The following is a 6631-nucleotide window of genomic DNA, read 5'->3' on the forward strand; positions in this document are numbered from 1 at the left end:
GGGCTCCCGCGCAGGCCGGGAGCTCGCGCGCACGCCGCCGGTGATCGCAGGCAGTTTTTTTTAGTTCTTATATATTTCATATATTAGTCCTTTGAAGAACAGCTGGCAAAAATTTATTCCTAGTCTGTTGGTTGTCTCTTCATTCTGTTGATGCTATTTTGCCATGCAAAAGTATTTGAATAAGATGACATCCAAGTTGTTGTTTGAAATAGTTCCTATGTAATTAGGTTTTTGTTCATAAAATCTTTGCATATACATATGTCTTCAAGAATTCTACCTATTCTGTCTTCCAGCAGATTTAATATTTAGATCTTTAATCCACTTTTATTTTATTTTAGTGTGTAGTGAGTGATATGTGTCTAGGCTTAATCTATAGCATGTGGAAACCCAATTTTTCCAGCACCATTTATTCATTAGGCTATCTTTCTTCCAGTGAAGGTATTTGGCCTCTTTGTCAAAGATAGGATGTCTGAGAATGTTTGGAGTTGTTTCTTCATCTTCCCATCTGTTCCATTGATCCTCAGGTTTATTTTTTAAAAAAAGTTTGGGCTGGTACCATGCTGTTTATATCATAGTAGCTTTGTAGTGTACTTTCAAGTCAGGGATGATGATGCCCCTTGCCTTGCCTTTGTTGCCCAGAATTGCTTTGGCTATTCTAAGTCTCTTATGGTTCCAAATGAATTTTAGGATTCTTTTCTGTGATTTTATGAAATATGGTATTAATATTTTGATTGGGATTGCATTCAACCTATATAACAATTTCTGGAAATATAGCCATTTACACTATTTGTTTTTCTACCCAAGAAGGGATATCTTTCCAATTTGTGATATCTTCTTTGACCTCTTTTCAGCATACTTTAGTTTTCCATGTAAAGATCTTTTACATCCTTTGTTAGATTAATTCCTAAGTATTTCATTTTTTTGGATGCTATTGTGAAAGTTGTGGTTTCTCTAATTTCTTTTTCAGTGAGTCTGTTATATTTATAGAAGAATGCTATTGATTTTTAAGTATTGATTTGAATCTGGCTGTGGTAGTGAATTTTGTTTGTTAAGCCTAGAAGTCTTTTTGGTGAAGCTTCTAGAAGTTCTTCTATGTCAAGTGTCATGTCATTTACAAATAATGATAGTTTAATTTCTTTCCTAGCTATATTCCTTTTATTTTTTCTCTTATCTAATTGCTCTAGCTAGTGTTTCCAGGAACTATATTGAATAATAATGAAGATAGTGGACAACCTTGTCTTCCTGATTTTAAAGTGAAAGCTTCCAGTTTTTGACCATTTAGAATAATGTTGGCTGGTGGTTTGTCATATATAGCTTTTATCAGATTGAGATAAAGGTGATCTATACAAATATTCTGTAGGGTTTTTATCATGAATGGGTCTTAGACCTTTTCAAGTGATTTTTCTGCATTTCTTGAGAGGATCATGTGGGTTTTTCCTTGATTCTTTTAATGTAGTGTACTTCATTCAGTGATTTGCATATATTAAACCATCCCTGTGATGAATCTACATAGCTGCATTATATAATTTTGATGATTTGCCACATTCTGTTTGCCATCATCTTATTGAGGATTCTTATATCTATGTTCATCAGGGAGATTGACTTGTAGTTCTGTTTTTTGGTTTGGATCCTTCTCTGTTTTTCTTATAAGGGTAACTCTTGCTTCAGGAATGAATTTGGTAATATTGTTTCCCTTTGAATTTCATTAAAGAGCTTGAGGAGTAGTGGCATTACCTCTTTAAATTTCTTGTAGAATTCAACAGCAAATCCATGAGGACCTTGGCTTTTTTTGTTGGTAGGTTTTTAATTACATCTTCGATTTCATTAACTGGTATTGGGTTATTTAGAATTTGTATATTTTCTTGGTAATTCATATGTATAAAGGAATCTACATCTTCTGTATTTTCCATCTTATTAGAATACAGTTTCTCAAAGTAGGTATTAATGATCTGTTTTTGGGGGGTGATTGAAAGGAACATAGAAAGAATTGCTCAGATTCATGTGACTGAAGTGTGACCACTCTATGTGCCAGGCTCTAGGAGGACAGGCTACCTCCAATAGGCTGTTTTTAAACATCCAAATATTTGGTAGAAGGATTCTGTTCCAGCTCCTCGCCAGATCTGACAGCAGACTCCTTCCAAGTCACATCTGCCTTATTGACATGAGGCCACTTTTGTGTAACATGCTATATGTATGTGTATATATGTATATATATATGGGAAAATACACTTTGGGAGACTCAGAATTGCATGCAGGAATTCTGCTCAGGGGGACCCCATTCAACTGCCTTCCCAGGATTTCCCCAGTTATCCTCAGGTGTTGAGGTGCTTCCCTGACTGGTGATGTATTATTTCTATCTATCATAATTTTTAAAATAGTATTATTGCTTAATCTTGTACTAAAGCTATCTTTAATATGGGAAAATACACTTTGGGAGACTCAGAATTGCATGCAGGAATTCTGCTCAGGGGGACCCCATTCAACTGCCTTCCCAGGATTTCCCCAGTTATCCTCAGGTGTTGAGGTGCTTCCCTGACTGGTGATGTATTATTTCTATCTATCATAATTTTTAAAATAGTATTATTGCTTAATCTTGTACTAAAGCTATCTTTACTTTTACTTTTTTATGGTGTGGTGTGACTTTTGTTGTAGGTCGAGCCTCAATCTAACTAAGTGGTGCATCCGAGTATTGGTATTAACACTTCCTACTACAGTTGATTTCCAATTTCATTGCACTATTGTCAGATAATATGCATGAGGTAATTTCAATTTCTTTTATTTACTTAAGCATGTTCTATGAGCTGGCATGTGGTCTATTTTGGAGAAAGTCACATGTGCATCTGAGAAGAATTTGTATGCTGATGTTGTGAGGTTGAATATTGCAGACATCTACTAAGTCCATTTGTTCAAGAATTTGGTTCATTTCTGATATTTTTGTTGATTTTTTGTTGATCTATGAATTTGTGACAGTGGGGTATTGAAGTCCTTTATTACAATTGTATTAGTGCTTATTTGATTTTTCATGTATAGTTGGTTATGCATTATTTGGTATATATATTTACAATTGTTACATCTTCCTCTTGTATGTAGTGAATTCTTTGTTTCTCTTGATCAGTCCTGGTTTGAAATTCACTTTGCCTGCAAAGAGAATAACTACCCTTGTTTTTCTTCCAGGTTTCTCACACGTGGAATGTTGCTTTCCATTCTTTGATTTTCAGTTTATAAATTTTTTCTGAGTTAAATGTATTTCTTTCATGGATCTTGTTTCCTGAATTGGTTAATTGAGAGTATTTACATAGATGATGATATCTGATATGTGCTGACTTATTCATCTCATGTTATTTTTCTGTTGTTTTTTGTCTTTCCCCTCTGTTTAATTGCTTGCCTTGCCTGGTGGATTCATGGAGTTGTAGTTTTCATTATCTCTTTCTGTAATATGCTTCAAAACATTTTGGAGTGCTTGTTGGTTATGAATTTCTTCGGGTGTTCATGGAAGTATCTTATTTCTCCATCAATTTTGAAAGAGTTTTGTGGGGCCTGAGATTTAGTTTTGTGAGGCAGTACAATCTGGCTTGGAGTTTGTTTTCTTTTAGGGCTAGAAATATTTCACCCTCCTTGACTGAAGGGCTTGAGTAGAGAAATCTGCAGTGATTCTGATGCATTTATCTTTACAGGAGATTCATTTCTTTTCTCTAACAACTCTCAATATTCTGTTCTTGTATTGATTTTCTGGAATCTTGGCTATCATATGCTTTGGTGTAGTCTTTAAAAGAACTATTACTAGAGTTCTATATGCCTCCCTTATCTGCATGTCAAATTGTTTTTCCATCTTTGTAAAGTTTTCTGCCATTACTTCTGTCCATAAGTTTTATTTTTTTTCATGTCTTTTGCACTATCTTCTGCTTTTTTATTGACTCTAGTCAATCTTATGTTATTCTTCTTTGCATCATCTAGCAGGCATTAGGTTGATTTTTTTGTAGTCCATTGCTGTTTTTAAGAAATTTTTCTTTTTGTGATCACTAACCACAAACCTGTCTTCTAGATATGATATTCTGTCATCATATTAGTTCATTCTGCTACATATACATAGAATTTTTAATGTCATGTGTATCTGTTTGAATCTGTTTCAATGATTCCATTTCTTTGCTATGTTGGGCATTCATGGTTTTCCTCATTTTCCTAATCTCTAATTTTAAATTCTGTACCTACTCTAGATTCACCATCCATGTCTTTTAGTATGTTTATCATCTCTGAACTTATCCAAGAAATTATTTCTGAGTTGATTTTTTTTTCTAGATCATTATTCATCTGCTTTGTTATTGTACTATTACTAATTCGGGGAGTTCAGGTGGAATTGTTCCACTTCATTGCCACTTGAATTTGCCTTTGGCAAGCTGGGATTCTATGGTTACATCTTGCTTCTATCTTCTCATTTTCTGTTTTTTAAAAGTTTAATCTATGTGTTGATGTTTGTAAATTGCTTATGGTAGAGAGCTTTATTGCTAGTATGGAGAACACTTAGGAAATGACTACTTCTCAGAGATGTCTTCCAAGTGTAGGTGGCTTTTATGTTTTGAGTCTGTTGCATGATCCTACCTCTTCAATTTATTGGAGTTGAGGAGTTGCTGCCTATTTGGCCTAGCCCCTTGTTCTTTGGCCCCGGCCTATTTTATTTTTATGACACTTAGCCAATCTCAGTCTTGTCAGACAAAGAAGAGCAACTGATTAGAACAACTATGTCATCTTGACTAAATTAGCACAATCAGTGATAAAAATAGCATCAAAAACAGCCTAGAAAATGGCATATTATGGCAACTGTTAATTTGCCACCTTTTACCATATGAATACAACTTGTAATTATATAACAAAATCTACAACTGACCAAAAAATTGTGTACAGTTAGTATCCCTTCGATATGGCAATTTTACCCTATGAGGAAAAAATTTAAAATGGTAAAATGGGTAAGAAGGAAAATTGAGAAACAGAAGAAGAGAAATAGATTAGAAGCAACGCTGAAGGACAAGGGAAACTGGCACAAGTTTTGGAAAACTGGTGAAGGTGACAGGAGGAAACAAAAGAAGGGAAACAAGAGCAGAACAAAACAACAAAAACTAGGAACAATATTTGTATTCATAAAAACAAGAACATCAAGAAAAAGAAGAAAAAACAAAAGAAGAAAAGAATTAAAAAAAAACTCCACTTCATAACATGTCTCTGCTCTCACTGGTAGAGCAGAAATGAGCTCATATCTGTGTTTATTGATCCCAGCAAGCCAGCAATAAAATTATGTCAGAGTGGTTTATAATCCCAGCAATCCTGTCCTTCAACTTCACTGAACTTCAGGCTGGTTCTGGTTTCTGATTGTGAGGATCATACCCCAGTCATTTGACCTGCCTATGCTGATGTCTTCAATAATTTTTCTTTCTTTGACTTCCAAAATTTTGTTCTGGTTTAACATCAAGTATTTGATCCATTTTGACTTTATAATGCCTTGGGAGAGACAAGGGTTAGGCTTAGTCTGTGATATGTGGATAGCCAATTTACCTACCCATCATAATTGTTAAAGAGGCCATCTTTCTCTCAACAAAAGTAATTAGTCACTTTGTCAAAAATGAGGTAGATGAGTGTGCTTGGTATGCATCCTCTGTTCTGTTCTGTTGATACTCAAGTCAGTTTTTCTCCACAGTCATGCTGTTTTTAATCACCGTAACTTTGTACTATGACATGAAGTCTGGGATTGCCCTTGTTGCCCAAAATTGCTTTTATTGTTCTAGTTCTCTTTTGGTTTGAATTTTAATTTTGAATTTCAATTTTAGAATTGTTCCCTCTAGTTTTGTGAAGAATGCTATTAGTAGTTTTTTCTTTTTTTTCCAGTACCAGAGATTGAACTCAGGACCTTGCACTTGCCAGGCAGGCATGAAGTCACTGAGAGCTACATCCCCACTATTAGTTTTGGGATTGGGACTGTATTAAATATGTATATTCTTTTTGGAAGCATATCCATTTTGACTATACTTGTTCTGCCTATCCAGGAACAGGAGATATCTTTCCATTTTATGATATCCTATTCAATCTCCTTTTCAGGCCTCTGTAATTTTCATTGTAGAATCCTTTCACTTCCTTGGTTAGGTTAATTCCCAGTTATTTCATTTTATTTGAAATTGCTTTGAATGATACTGTTTCCCTCATTTTCTCAGTAAGTTAATTATTGGTGTACATGAATGTTATTGTTTTTGGAATGCTGACTTTGCATCCTGATATCCTTCTAAATGCTTATTAATTCTAAGAGTATATTGGTGGAGTTTAAGGGGCCTTTATGTAGAGGATTATGTCATCTGCACTTAATGATAACTTATTATGTTTCTCTCCTAACTGTGTCAGTTTTATTTCTCTTGTCCGATTGCTGTGGCTAGTGTTTGAAGAACTATGAAACAGATATTGTAGTCTTATTCCTGATTTCAAAGGGAAAGCTTTCAGCTTTTCTCCATTTAATATGATACTGTTTGTTGGTTTGTCATGGATAACTTATCAATTTAAGATAAATACCTTCTATACTTATTTTCTTGAAGTTTTTTTCTTTAAATCATAAATGGATCTTAGATTTTGTCAAATGATGTTTTTCTGTCTACTC

Source organism: Fukomys damarensis, unplaced genomic scaffold, assembly GCF_012274545.1.
Source record: "Fukomys damarensis isolate Sample0158 unplaced genomic scaffold, DMR_v1.0_HiC HiC_scaffold_35, whole genome shotgun sequence".
NCBI classification, from domain to species: Eukaryota; Metazoa; Chordata; class Mammalia; order Rodentia; family Bathyergidae; genus Fukomys; species Fukomys damarensis.